The sequence below is a fragment of the Ctenopharyngodon idella genome, chromosome 4 (genome assembly GCF_019924925.1).
Source record: "Ctenopharyngodon idella isolate HZGC_01 chromosome 4, HZGC01, whole genome shotgun sequence".
Taxonomy (NCBI): domain Eukaryota; kingdom Metazoa; phylum Chordata; class Actinopteri; order Cypriniformes; family Xenocyprididae; genus Ctenopharyngodon; species Ctenopharyngodon idella.
The window spans coordinates 20,089,641-20,104,782 of NC_067223.1; the positions used below are offsets into that span (position 1 = coordinate 20,089,641).

At 38.4% G+C, this 15,142-nt stretch overlaps 1 protein-coding gene and 1 pseudogene across 1 annotated transcript in view; one reads left to right on the top strand and one right to left on the bottom strand.

Annotated features, from left to right (window-relative positions):
* The window catches only part of LOC127511450 (oocyte zinc finger protein XlCOF6-like), an 832,024-nt gene that overhangs the window by 58,398 nt on the left and 758,484 nt on the right, over positions 1-15,142 (top strand). The gene's annotated exons all lie outside the window — the stretch shown is intronic.
* Positions 157-9,284, bottom strand: LOC127510636 (gastrula zinc finger protein XlCGF57.1-like; annotated as a pseudogene).

A 15,142-nucleotide genomic window follows, 5' to 3' on the forward strand; every position in this document is an offset into this window, starting at 1 on the left:
ATGCCTCCACAGAACAACGTCACAACCTCACCATTTCACCAGCTGACTGAAAACTAGCTAGGTTTCAAAATGAGCATGACAGAAGCAAACGTTTTGTCTACTTACAGACTTAAGATTCCAGAGGTATTTGACCAATGTTTTACAATAAAAAAAACGTTACAGTAAACAGTAATTTATTAATTTGTGTCAGGAGTGCACATCAATCATGCTGAATCTGGCATTTATCATTTCACATAAAAGAAAACGCATACCTGTACATATTCAGTTGCACCTGCTTCTTCCATTTATTTACAATCACAAGAATGCACAAAACAACTCCAGGGCTTTTAAGTCCAAAGGCTTACACAATTAGAAAAATATTGATAAAATATCATGTTTACATCACATTTCTGATCATTTCTATTAATTTTCCTCGAAATTATGTGATTGCGAGCTGAGGAGGTTTGAGCGATCTCTCCGTCTCTCTATAATGTTATCCAATCAGCCAGAGCAACAGAGGGAGCTCATGAGCAGAAAACAGGAGTTATGAATTATACAAGTTAACCGGAATGTGTGACAGACATGCGGATGCATTCGTCCAGTATCAACAAAGGCAGAGGAAGAGACAGAAAAAACATTAAACCAAATAAACACAAGATTATAATTATACATGACTTGTCTACGTTCCTCAAGCAGTCTCAGGTATTTTCTATAAATGTGTGTATTTATTATCGCAAATGAAATGTCTTAAATGTTGAAGTTAGCTGGAAGCCTGGGAAATGAGCAGCGGTGTTGACTGTCTCCTGACTCAGGTAAACTCCGCTTCTGTTCATGACCACTCCTTTAAGCCCCAGTTGGCCCGCTTTGGACCAAGGTATTCGGCGAGCCAAAAAACCCTGGCCATTGGCCCCAAAAAAGCCCCGGCTAGGCCCGATGAAGCCCTGGAAGTGACAGTGTAAACACGACTGGCCCTGGCATGCACTTGCACACTTGCCTTTGGCCCGACAGTGGAAACGCAGCTAATAATACTTTATACTTGAAAGTCTTTTCATAGTGATGACATTTAAATGACTTCTCCCCATTGTGAATTCTCATGTGCCTGTTAAGGCTTCCTTTTTGAGTAAATCTGTTTCCACACTGCTGGCAAGTGAAAGGGCACTCTGCACATAAACTCTCCTGTGGACTTTAAGGTTCCTGAGGTTAAGGTTAAGGTGTTGAATGATAGTCTTTCCACACTAAGGGTATTTATAAGGCTTCTCTCCAGTGTGAACTCTCATGTGGTAATTAAGGACTCCTTTTCGGACAAAACTTTTTCCACATTGTTTGCAGGTGTAAGGCTTTTCTCCAGTGTGAATTCTCATGTGGTAAATAAGGATTCCTTTTTGTTTGAAACTATTTCCACACTTTTGGCAGGTGAAAGGCTTTTCTCCAGTGTGAATTCTCATGTGGACTTTAAGGTGTTCTTTTCGGATGAAACTTTTTCCACATTGTTTGCAGGTATATGGCTTTTCTCCAGTGTGAATTCTCATGTGGTAATTAAGGATTCCTTTTTGTTTGAAACTTTTTCCACATTGTTTGCAGGTGTAAGGCTTTTCTCCAGTGTGAACTCTCATGTGGACTTTAAGGTGTCCTTCTCGGTTGAAACTTTTTCCACACTGAGGGCAGGTGTAAGGCTTCTCTCCAGTGTGAATTATCATGTGGACTTTAAGGTGTCCTTTTTGGTTGAAACTTTTTCCACATTGTTTGCAGGTGAAAGGCTTCTCTCCATTGTGAATTCTCATGTGCCTGTTAAGGCTTCCTTTTAGAGTGAATCCTTTTCCACACTGTTGGCAGGTGAAAGGGCTCTCTCCAGTGTGAATTATCATGTGGGCTTTAAGGGTTCCTGTCTTGAGCAACAGTCTTATGACACTGAGAGTATGTATAAGGCTTCTCTCTAGTGTGAACTCCCATGTGTATTTTAAGTCTTCCTTTTTGAGTAAAACTCTTTCCACACTGTTGGCAGGTGTAAGAGCTCTCCGTTGTGTGTGTTCTCGTGTGTATTTTAAAGCTTTCTTTACGACTGAAACTCCTTCCACACTGTTTGCAGGTGTAAGGCTTCTCTCCAGTGTGAATTCTCATGTGAAATTTAAAGCTTCCTTTGCGATTGAAACTCCTTCCACACTGTTGGCAGGTGTAAGGCTTCTCTCCAGTGTGAATTCTCATGTGGATTTTAAGGCTTCCTTGTTGAGTGAAACTATTTCCACACTGTTGGCAGGTGAAAGGCTTCTCTCCAGTGTGAACTCTCATGTGGACATGAAGGTTTCTACGTATATCAAAGGACTTCCCACAATGTTGGCAGATGAAAAAACTTTTCATTCTTGTCTTTTGAGCTCTTTTTTGGGAGGAAGTCTTTGTAGCCTTTGTCGATCTTTCTCCAGTCATGAAATCATGATGGTCTTTTTCTTCCCTTTCATTAAGTTCATGACTCGCCTCTCTCAGTGCCATCAGTTCTAGGGCAAAAACAGACATAAAATAATTTAGACATTTAAAGCATCAAAGCCAACAATGGATTAGGGATGGGCAGCTTTGGAGGGCCACTGTCTTTTAGAGTTAAGTTTAATCCCTACTCAAACACCTGCCTGTAATTTTCAAGCAGTCCTGAAGACTTGAGGTTAAATATTGGGGTTGGGTTAAATTTTGCAGGCATGTTTGATCAAGGATGAACCTAAGCTCTTGTAGGACAGTGGCCATCCAGGACCAGAGTTGCTCATCTCTTCTATAGATCTTATACTCAATACACCAGTGGATTTCAAACCTGCGCCTAGTAACTATTTATTTATTTGATGTGCATTTTCTGTGTCTTGGCAGGGCCTGAGCACCAGGGGCAGAGGACTGGCTCTATTTTGGGTGGTATCTGTGGCCCCGTTTCCACCTGGTATTTTAATCCGTATCTTTTGTCCACTTTCAACCACTTCTGTCCTGATTTGTTCGAGGGGAGGGTCTATGGGCGGGTAAATGTAAGGGTTTTTTCAGATCTTTTGATCTAATGAACAAAAAAAGCTTGCGCAATTTACAGACATGTCCGGAGATAACGGAAAATCATACAGAGAGAAGCAGCTTTTATTTCTGCCCTCACAGCCACAAGACCAGCCGAACGCTGTGAGTGCATGTTATAAATCAAGAATGGTGAAGAACATCGTTTTTCATCTTCAAACCAACTGGTATTCAGCCAACAAAGTTTAAATCTCGTCTGGCTAGCGCGTGCTTACCTTACACGTTAGGTCAGTAGATGGAGAGTAGGCAGTCTTTTGTGGCTGTTCGAACTGTGGGATTACAAATTTAAGAATCTGTTTAAGATCTGCTGATCCTACATCCTGACATAACCTCACATGAAATACTAAGGTGAAGTATATTGTATTTAACATTTTGAGGTAAAGATAATGACAATTTAAGGAGATCAAGGCAGGCAGCCCAGGTGTCTATAACATTAACCTTTTGTCTTCATGCACTTCCTAACCATTTGGCAGGACAAGCTCAAGATACAGCGGTGCCTTTGTCTCTATGATAATGTAAAGGTATGGGCGATACTGTCAGACTGAGTGGATTAGCACCTATGCATTTGAATGACACCGTTATGCTGATTAGATCATGGCTGGGAAATGTAGGGAATGGGCTGATTCCTGCACTGCATTTGCATGCTTTGTTTAGATTGTCTCCACCTCTACTCTATGTATCCCTCCCCCTGGAATGTATATAAACTACCAAGTACACTGCCTTAGTTGGACTTGGATGACTACAGCGACGCACAGCGTGTTTCTCAATAAAGAGTAACTTCTGCTTGAAAGATATCCCAACGTCTCCTGGTCTCTGCTTCGACAAGGAAAAAATTTCCTACAGAACACATTCAACCACATGACCATTTCTAAAACGAAAACAATCCGGTCTAATGCGTTTTCGACTACCTCTGGAAGTGGTCGAAAGTGGACAAGCTCAAAACATTATAGACCCCGTTTACACCTGTATCTAACGTCTTCCACCTTTGATCCAATCGACCAATACGCATCTTAATACCAGGTGGAAACAGGGCCTTTGAGTTATGAATTGTATAAACATTATTGTATAGTGGAGTAGTCGGCAGGGTGAATGGTATCATATTTCATTTTTTCTTATAGTAAATTCCTTTTGCCCTCGTACCCCTGCCACAATGACATTGCTTTTTGTCAGTAATTTAGTTCATGAGATTGGTAGGAGTCAACACTAAGTTCATTAACATAATAGTGTAACGTATTCCCCCTCAACCCCCGAAGTACTCAAACAATGTAACGGATTGAACATGCTCAATAAGATGGTTAAAGCATCCTTCACTATTATATGATCATTGCGCAATGAATTCTTTACAATAAAGATGCTCTGCAGACCCAACATCAATGACAGCAAGTCTGTGTTTAATCAAATTGGAGTTTATTCAAACAAAAACACTGAAAATCCACATCATGGAAATTAAACATGAAAAGTCTGCTTTCCTGGAGCCCACAGTCACTGGGTTGGAGTTCATCTGTAATGTAATCAAATGGTTTGAGTAAAAAGATAACGCAACACTGGACTCTACTGAGCATCATAATCACACTTAACTTGACCTGGGATTATGATTGGAACGTAAATGGTTGGCCTTTGAAATTTTGTTTCGGGCAAAGAATATTGCTTCTCCAGAATCTGGAGCGAGGTTGTTGGCTTCATGTAACCCCTGCTCGATCCCCCGCGGCCCTTCCAGCTTCTCTTTTTGAGCTTCACCAACTCTTCATTGAAGTCGCATCAGATGGAAGAATGCCTTCTGGAGCCACTCCCGGATTGCTAGTGTTGGGCAACTTCAGCGGAGGCCGATGAAGATGCAGACAGGGGTGGTGACTCCAGTGCTGGAGAATCCCTGCTGCTGCTGGTGAGGGGAAAAGGGCATGAGGGTGCGATGGGGCAAGGATGGCCTGCTCTGAGAACATGGAGTGGGATCCACACCTGCTCTCGGATCTATACCCCCCAAGATAATCTGTGATGCCACTTCTCCAAGGATTGCGAGGGCCTTTTGCTCATCTGAGTGCAGGCACAGAGCTGGGCCCACCACTTGTTTTTGCCCGGTCTCTCTGGACTGCAGCACCTCTCGCTTTGGCTGCACTAGCAAAATTGTGCCACTTTTTACAAACAACTTCTCACTCTCTCTGTGGGCTGGAACTTGATGCTGCCATTTTCATGGCTATGCTTTCCCAGATACCCTTTTTGGTTTTGTTGGACACTGTTGTCCAAAAACTCAAAAGAAGTATATTTTTGAGGTTTGCCACCTCGTCTAATAGTATGGCCAACTTTTTCCGCCTTTTTTCTCTGCCATAGTAGCCGTTGATTATGTTTCAGGTGTTGTGCTTTTATTGAGTAACTCATCCAATAACAAAAATTAATGATTTACACCAATAATGTGAAGTGGCTGATGGGTAATCAGCCCTGTTTGTGGACTAAATGAAGAAACTATGGCAAATTTATAAGAATATAAATGACCCTTTCAAAGGCCAGTGAAGGCATACTGCCAGTTAATGTAGCAGGTTGAGGCATGATACATTTGGGCATGAGGTTGCAGGTTCGCACGCTTATTTCATAATTATGTAAAATATCCAGGGTTGGAGCTAGTTTCCAATTTAGATTATTTTTATAAGATCCCATGAGTCCTGATAAGTGCAATGTCAACTATTAAAGGATGCCTCTTTCTCACATAATGCAGTGAAGCAGCCCCTGCATAGAGTGGATAATCGATTCTCGAGCCATCGATATCAACCAATTCAGCACCACTGCCATGGACAACACCTGGTAACTTAAGAAGATATACTTTAGGTAACGACCTAAGGTATAATCAGTTACTAATAAATCTACTTGTACGGGACAAGTAAATTTTTTGAGGGTGCAAGTAAAAGATTTTTACTTGCCTGACCAGGTCACTGAACAAGTAGCTTGATTAAAACAGCAATAATAAAAAATAGGGATGCACCGATACCGATACCAGTATCGGTATCAGGCCCGATACCAAGCTCATGTACTTGTACTCGTAAAAATACCCCCAATACCAAAGACCGATACCTCATGTGACGTAACTGACAGAATTTTCCGTGCAGAGACACCAGCAGCGGCAGCAGCAGAAACAATGTCAGCCTCAAAGGTGTGGAAATACTTAAAAATAAATGATGACAACACACACGTTGCGAACCGCATGCTTTCAGTCACAATTTGTTATTGATTAGCGAAGGCAGAATCGCGCTGAATGACACAGACCGTGCGCGCTCTCTTTCTTGCGCGCGATCCCAGTTCTCTCAGACAGCGCGCGATCAGTTCTCCTTGTGCCTGAATGGTCAAATGCACACATAGTTGTCAAAATGTCCATCGTGTGGAGTATCTCACGTAAATACAGTCGGTTATGGCTTAAGTGGACGTAAACATTTGGGTGAAAACAGGATATGTGTCCGTATCCATGGATTCGGTCTTAAAGGGACCGTAGCCTATACTGGTCATTAATGTTAAATAAATGTATACATGGTAAATAAACCTCCTGTATCTGAAAAACAAGTTTATTTAATTTGTCGTATTGTTTATAATTTGTTTGTAAATAACAACAATTATATATATTGGTAATTATGCCCTTTGAAGGTTATTGACACTGAAATTTTTGTTCTTTAAGTTTGTGACAAGCACATAAAAATTATAACTTTTTTCATTAGAGTAATAATAAAGAAGCTGTCCTACATTAATTAGTCTCACTGTGTTGTGCTTGGAAAACTGCAACATCAAAAAAAAAAAAAAAAAAAAAGAGAGAGAGAAATTAATAAATGTATAGGCATTGGTATTGGTATCGGCGAGTACTAGAAAAAAAAGTATCGGTACTCGTATTCGGTCCTTAAAAAATGGTATTGGTGCATCCATAATAAAAAATAAATATAGCCACAAGCAGCATTTTACGGGAGCAAGCACAACAGGGGCAATATGAGGAGCAAAACAAACATGGCATGGTGCATCAAGACCAACTGCAAAAATGAGCAATTTTAGATATTTGTACAATATTTTAGGCAAAATGGTTGAAAAATCATAAATACAGTTAAATGTTATGATTTAATTGTAACTTTATTTTAAATTTTAAGGTGAGTAGTTACACGTTACTACATGTACTTACTATAGCAATAAGTTAATTATGCATAATTACAAGTAACCAACCTTAACCAAACCCTAAACGTAACTCTGTAGTAAGTAAATGTAGTTAGTTAATATTACTCAATACTTATTTGAGTAATTACACTGTAACTACGTCACCTTGTAATAAAGTGTAACCACTTTAAATGCAGTTTGCGTTTGACCAATAGCGCAATACTACTTTTTTTCCTGTGTTCTCAGAGTGAGCCCATACATGAGTGTGTCAAATTTGGTGAAAATCTCTCATATCGTTTGAGTTAAAGACATTTATATTTATGAGCACATAAAAAAGAACTCACATCTGACTTTAATTGCATTTGTTTGGCACAATCATTTACTCACCATTATGTTGTTCCAAACCTGTATGCGTTTCTTTCTTCTGCTGAACTAAAAAGAAGATATTTTGAAGAATGGTCGTAACCAAATGGTTGACGATAGCCATTGACTTCCATAGTATTATTTTTTCCAATCTGTAAGTTAATGGCTGCCGTCAATTGTTTGTCAAGTTACCAACATTCTTCAAAATATCTTCCTCTCTGTTAGACTATTCACACAAAAACTGCACAGTGCTGCTGATTTCCTTTGTTGGTTTAATGCTAAACCTGGTGAAATTATTTCAGTTTGTGTCAGTGCTATCTGTAAATTTACAGCACATTAACAAAAATGTGTATTTTTGTCAAATTTGTCAATAGTAACAATATGAAATTTTCATATTGTTTCATCTCTACCCACAATCTCCCAGTGCTTACTGATTTCCAACCTTCACCTTTACCACAAATTACGAGACAAAACATTTTCACCAGTTTTATCAAATATTAACGGGTTCACTCTGCTTTGTTCAGGACTCTACTTCAAATATTACATGCATTTTCCGCAATGTCAGTGGTGTTTATTGATGATCAAAATGGGGATTATGTACAAAATGTTCTATATGGCAACATATGAGCTAAACTCTGATTTTGTGTTGCTTTTGTAAACGTGAAATTATAAATCAAAAGGTGGATATGATTAGTCTACCAGAGGAGAGGATCAGCAGCTTTAAACTTCTCTGAAGGCTTGATATGATCCACTAAATTATGACTTATTTATTGCTTGATTTAATGTACATTTACTGCTAGAGCTGGAGTAAGGATCAAATGACTGAGTTCAGCTTTGAGAATGAAACCAACCTGTTTGTTCCTCAGTATCTTCTTGTTTCACTCTGAATGTTTCTTCAAGCTTCACATCTTCATTTTTCACTCCAAATGTTTCTTCAATCTTCACTTCTTCACTCTCCTCTTTAATAAACGCCATCTTTATGTCTTCACTCTCCTCTTTAATAAACGCCATCTTTGTAATAATGTGTCACATGGATCTCAGTCATTTCATTAGGAGTTTTTCCTGTGTGTTTGGACAATTTGTCATGATTAGGATGAGAATAATTAACCAAAAAATAATAATAATAATAATGATCTCAATCAGCTCCCTAGTTCAGTAGTTCAGCGCACTGGTAAGGGAGTCAATCAATCGAGGGAAAGTTAATGTCCTTAAATTACATTAGACAATACACTCAAAAAAATAGCTCTACAAAGTCAAAAAAACGAACAAAATTTCATATTTAGGCATTTATGATCTACATTTGATATTTAATGATTCATAGATTATAATTAAATTACAGTTTAATAAAAAATATTAGCAGTTGGTTTGTAAAAATTGTCATTACACATTTGTGTTTGTTGCTCTCGTTCATTTATACTGTTTTAACCAGCAGGTGGCGTCCGCGTGCAGTGATTCGAGCGCTTCGAATCACTGAATCATTTTGGAAAGTATTTGATTCAATTGACTCAGAGTTTTGAAGAGTTCAGTTTCTGTATCACTACTCGTGTTTATAATATACAGGGAGCGAAATGAGACGCAGTTTTACTGTTTCTCATCAGTGGATGTGCTTTACTCACACAAAATATCATTCATTAAAGTTAGATATAGCATTACAGCCTTACACTCAACTAATTTCGCATCGTGTAAAAACTCTAAAACACTGAGCGGTTTCTGTGGATTTAAACAGATAAAGAGGTAAAACAAACCTTTCTGACGCTGAATCAGAACAGATGCAGGAGCGCGGCGCATCCTTATGACATAATATCGCCAGACCAAAATAAAAGTCTTTTTCACACTCTGGTATCTAAAATTACAAGTACTAAGTAATCCTTATTTTAAAATTAAAACAGTGACAAATGTGATAGAAAAAAACAAACATGATAAAAAACAGTGTATGAGTTCATAAAGATGTATGCACTCAAAAAGAACACAAATATAAGTCATTAAATAAAAAAGGAAAAGTGATTGTGAAATTGTGTTCGAGTTCATTTTGACTAAAATCATGTGCTGTTCTTTTTTCATTATTATTATTTTTTTTATAGACCAAAACTTGTATACTAAAACATTCAGGAACCAGAACCATTCTGTGTGAATTTTCCATTTTCAAGTCAAAGTTTGGTCTCATTTGAAGAAGACATTTAGCAGAGTATTTACACACACACACACACATGCTTTGAACAAATTACATGGCCTTTGGAGTCAAAACAGTCCTGTGATGGTGACAAAAATATTTTGCTCATCTTTTGTAGTGTATAAAACATTCATACATATATTTAATATCTTATTGACTACAGCTGCATGGTGTCAGTGATGAGTGTTTTTAAATGTGTGTCACAGGGTTCCCACTCATCCTGGAAAACCTTGAAAACCTGGAAAATTGATGACAAACTTTCCAATCCTGGAAAACACATGGAAAATGAGAGAAAATGTAAAATGTCCTGGAAAATCTTGTTGCTGTCCTTGAAAATTTTTTTTTAAAAAGTTCTTCAGTTTTTTCTTAGCCAAGAACAAAGAGTTTATCACTGGCCAAAAACAATTACCTGCAGAAATCACTTGCAGAAAGTGCGAAGTTCCGGAATGCTGAGGTTTGACATGTGAGAGTATTATTTTCAATGGTGTTTAATCTTGTGTTGCCACTTGCAGCAGTTAGCTAATGCTATTAACTGCTTTTCACAACAGTGCAGAACTTCGTGAGATTGCGCTGCAGTGATTTAAAAGGGAACTCTTTATCTCACAAATTCAAAAAAACAATTGGTTCAAACAAATCTCACAATTGCAAGCTTACATAATTGTGATATAAACTTGCAATTGCATGATATAAAGTCAGAATTGTGAAATATAAAGTCAGAATTGCATGATATAAACTCGCAATTGTGATATAAAGTCAGAATTTTGAGATATAAAGTCAGAATTTTGAGATATAAAATCAGAATTGCGTCATATAAACAACTGTTATAAAGTCAGAATTGCGAGTTATAAAGTCAGAATTGTGAGATATAAAGTCAGAATTGTGATTCTGCAACTGAGATAAAAAGATGCAATTAACTTTTTTATTTTTTATTCTGTGGCGGAAACAAGCTTCCATAGTCATAATGTATGATTAAGAGCTCATATAAAAAATAATTTTATAGTTAAGTTATGGCAACAAACTGTAGCTACACCTTTTAAAGACTTAAAGAGCAATATATTACTTTAGAGTGTGATCCTTGTATTTTATTCCTGCTATCGTAAAATTGAAAATGTCCTGGAAAAGTCCTGGAAAATGATCGCTGAAAAAGAGTGGGAACCCTGGTGTCATTATGATACACACCACGATTCATGCAGTGCAAGTACGAGTTTCTGCATGATGACTTTTGCTACTGCTTCTTTCAGATGACCTCCGTTTTGTTTGATGAAATCAAGGTCATGAAGGGACTAGGATATTCCTCTTATTGGGTTCTGTAGACTACTACAACTGGAAAGGATTTTACTCAGTCATCCTGCAAGGTGTGGTTGATCTTCGACTTCAATTCTGGGACATAAGTGTGGGTTGGCCAGGCAAGGTCCATGATGCCAGAGTGTTTGGCAATTCATCCTTGTTTGAGAGGGGTCAAAGTGATGCAGTGTCCCCTAGTATGAAAGAGAGGTTTGCAGGAGTAGATGTGCCAGTTTTGGGGGATGCAGCATATCCACTACCGCCATGGTTGATGAAACCACCCTGAAAACCAACAAACAACCCCTGCACTAGAGATAGTCACCAGCATGGGGGCAAAAGACAAAGTTTTTACACAAATACTTTAGCTAAAATAATATGTGAAGAGTGCAGATGCAAAAGCCGCTGAACGGTACCTCCGTCAAAAATGAGATAATAACAATGAGCGAATGTTCTCCGCACATAGTATACGTTCATCAAATACACTTCAAATTCGCTAAATCCCAGTGTCAACCCATTCAGAAATACCGTTTTGTTGGCAGAAACCACAAAACGCCATTTCCCTTTGTCAGCAAAAGCCTCTAACTCCACAGAAGAACCAATCGGAAGACGTGAATCTAATCATATGATTTCAAGATGAATGACGGTGCGCGTATGAGCCAACTTTCAATTGCCGAGCTGCAAGTTTTATCATGTTTTGTCCATCGTTACTGTGGCAATGACAGGATTTTGAAGGTAGCATGTAAACACAACACTCTTCCTTGTGCTGCTCTAAAACTGACAGAAACAGATGTGGACGTCACTTGCATCACAGCTCCCCCTACTGTGTGGATCGGTTTCTTCGTTGTTACATTTTGAATTCTGTTTTCATCATTTGCAGTGTTTTCAGTTTCATCTTTAGTTATTTTGCAACTGTTTACTATGTCTTGTTGTCCAAAGAGGTGGACTTAGAGGTTTTTGCAGTAAAAAACTTATTAAATACTAATGAATTGACTAAAGTGACATTTTTGAAAATAAGGCAAAGTTGAGCGTCATGCAACGCGCGAACGTGAGTGTGCTCGCAGTGAGTCCGGTGGAGATAAATCTCCCACAACTGACTGCAAACAGGCATTCAGATCTGCCTCCATTTTGTTAGCAATGCCCAACTTCAAACGATCCAATCAATTCCCAAAGGACGAAATCAAGTCCTGCCCTCTCGTTTCAGATGCCGTTTCACTCGGATAAACGTCACAGTAGAGAAGAAAAGACAATCGCGACTTCTGCTTCATGCCGACTTTAAAGTGTCAAAATGGCAGCACTTATTTGGTGGATTGGAGAAAATGAAAGAGTTCCTCGCAGAAAAATATGGTACCATCTCAACCGTATTTAGTTATGTAAATGGTGGATGGGGACCTTTTTGGAGTGCAAAAATCAACAGTGAGCAGAATTGTTGGAAGAATATCGGGGGCAATTGCAGCTTTGAAAAATCAATTCATAAGATTTGTCCTATCATAAGAAACATCTACTTGATTTCCAAGTGAGAAGACCCAAATCACCAACATTGTAGCTCAATGGCCAGGATCTACACGTGACAGCAGGATCTTTGATAACAGCCACCTCTGATTTGCTTAAAAGCCATGCATTTCAGGGCCACCTACTAGGTGACAATGGACACCCGTCACACCTACCTGGTGACCCTCATCCCGAACCCTTCAATGCCAGCTGAGAAACAATACAACTCCTGCCACATTGCAGCAGGAGGTCGAGTCGAGAAGGTGTTTGGAAAAAGCGTATTCCCTGCCTGGAGAATGAGTTTCGAACAAAGTTTGATACAGGGCTTAAAGTTTTCCAGCACCATGCCGGATCTTGGGCGTGTGGCGTTTGACTGGGGAAAAAAGTCCAACATTTAAAAAAAACTTGTTGATATCACGTTCAAGTTCATGAGTTCACCTACCAATAGTATGAGAGCAATACACCTTTCACTCTTAACCAAAGCCAATCAGAAGTAGAATGGGGCAGGTCTTGGAAAATGTGTGGTTGAGTTCCAGCTACAACCGAGTCCTACTAAGCATAGATGCCGGAGCGGAGACATCACGTTGGAGAGTAGCAAGCAAACATAGTCAGCAGGATGGAGAGTAAGTTTATGAAGCCTGGGGAAGACATCCTTATTGGTAAAGGATTTAAAGATAAATGGCGCTGGGCGTGGATAAAAGAAATAGGCAGAGACAGCAAGCCTTTTGGTAGCTGGTGTAAGAAGTTAAGAGAACCAGGTGCTTGCTTCTGCACGTTGTGCTCGAGAAAGCTAATGTATGCAACTAACTAGTGGTAAAAAAGTGCTACCATCTTACGAATTAGACCCCGGTCACAGAGGAGCTGCCCGCGCTCTCCAACACACAACGCAGCAACCACAGCTGACATACCGGCGTCAGTGACTGACCGTGTTTGTGACTTGAAAATACACTTGTGCACGTTTTCACCACACAACCACACAATTTCTCAACCGCTTGTAAATCTGTGTAAAAAAAAAAAAAATTAAAAAAAGCTAGTATTTAAAATTTCCTAGTATTTAATTTACCATTATTTCTTTTGAAATTGAATTGTTGGGGTGAAATTGCAAGCACAATAAACCTCCAAGAATCAAAAATGGGCTACTTTCCCATAGTGAGACCATAGACGTCTCTCCAGGTGTCGAGATCTTTCTTGGCACTCTGTGGTGTGACAGATCGCTGTAGCGCTTTAGTTCACACAGAACACACATGAACCGACCATCTCTTCCGCTTTACTAGTTACAACACGAAATAAACATGAATGAACATCCTCAGGTATGTTGAAAGATACAGTACAACTTACTGAAATCCGTATCATGTCACATAATTGATCAATCAGTGTTTCAACCGCGGAAAAGCGTCAATAAAACAGCTTGTAAAAATGTCACATTTACAGTCAAATTACCTCAGAAAAGCCGTTCAATGTCCAAAAACTCTGTCAGAGATGAGCATTTTGCACTTTAGGCTATTGCATATTCATTGCGTTTGTACTTGAACGTTTGAACGTGCTTCAATATTGAATGTATAAATCCATTTTATGACAGCCACCATTTAAATGTTTTAGGCCTACACAAAAAATGAGTAGAAACATAATTATGTCATTCAAAACTTATTATAACGTTATTATAAATATTTCCTTGTGTGTAAATTATATGTAAGTATCTTATAAATAGCTCTTATAAAGAGATTTTTTTTCTTTGAGGAAATTAGCCGTGTACTGTACCTTATAGACCCCAAATGAGTCAATATTGAATCGAAGGTAATCAAATCGAAATCAAATCGCAAGCTTCTGAATCAAAATTGAATCCAATTGTGAAATTTGTCAATGCCCAGCCCGAGTGTCAATCAGTTTTTTTTTTTTTTTTTTTTTTTTTTTTTCTTGAAGCAAATGTTTTTTTTTCATTTATTTTCTTGTCAGAGTGCACCAGAATGCTTCATTTACAAGTTAAAATCACACAAAAAACTTATCCTGGGGGACAGTGCCCCCTGACCCCCCTACATCAATAATGTTCTTTTTTTTGTTTTGTTTTTTTGCTGTTTAATTTAGCTTTATACACATGTTCTTATATTCATTTATTTTGTTCTAATGTCACAAGTATTAATCTCAAGGTTTACTAGATTGTAAATGATTCCTTGATTTAGATTTTTTTTTTTTTTGTAGCGTGGGTTTTATGAAGTATAATAAAAAACAAACATCGTCACATGTGTATCTTCTTCTCAGCACTGCTTCCTGATGGTTTAGAAAACAATTACTCCGAGTCGCCTCCTGTCATTATAAAGAATAGTACAACGGCGAGTGCGAAAAGTATGAATCCTGATTTATACTCAACGCATCTGTAAGTTCGCTTGGGTGCGTGCGAAAAAAATGGCGTCATTACGGCTTTGGCAGAAGTGCGAATTGAGTGCGCATGAAGCGATTTAGCAAACAAAATTTTGTGTAACTTCACGCGCAGCTCTTCTTCAGAAGATGCATCTGTATCGGCACCCAGTTTGCATATGTCTAAATTAATTAACATTTACCATACGAGTCTACAATAGCATAAATAAGCCCTTTTAATGAAAATAAAGGTCCATGTTTAATAAAACTGTTCATGAAATTAAATGAAAAACTTAAGTGAAATTATAAAATATTTAAGAGGTCATTGTTTAATGTAGTTTAATGTAGTACACGTTC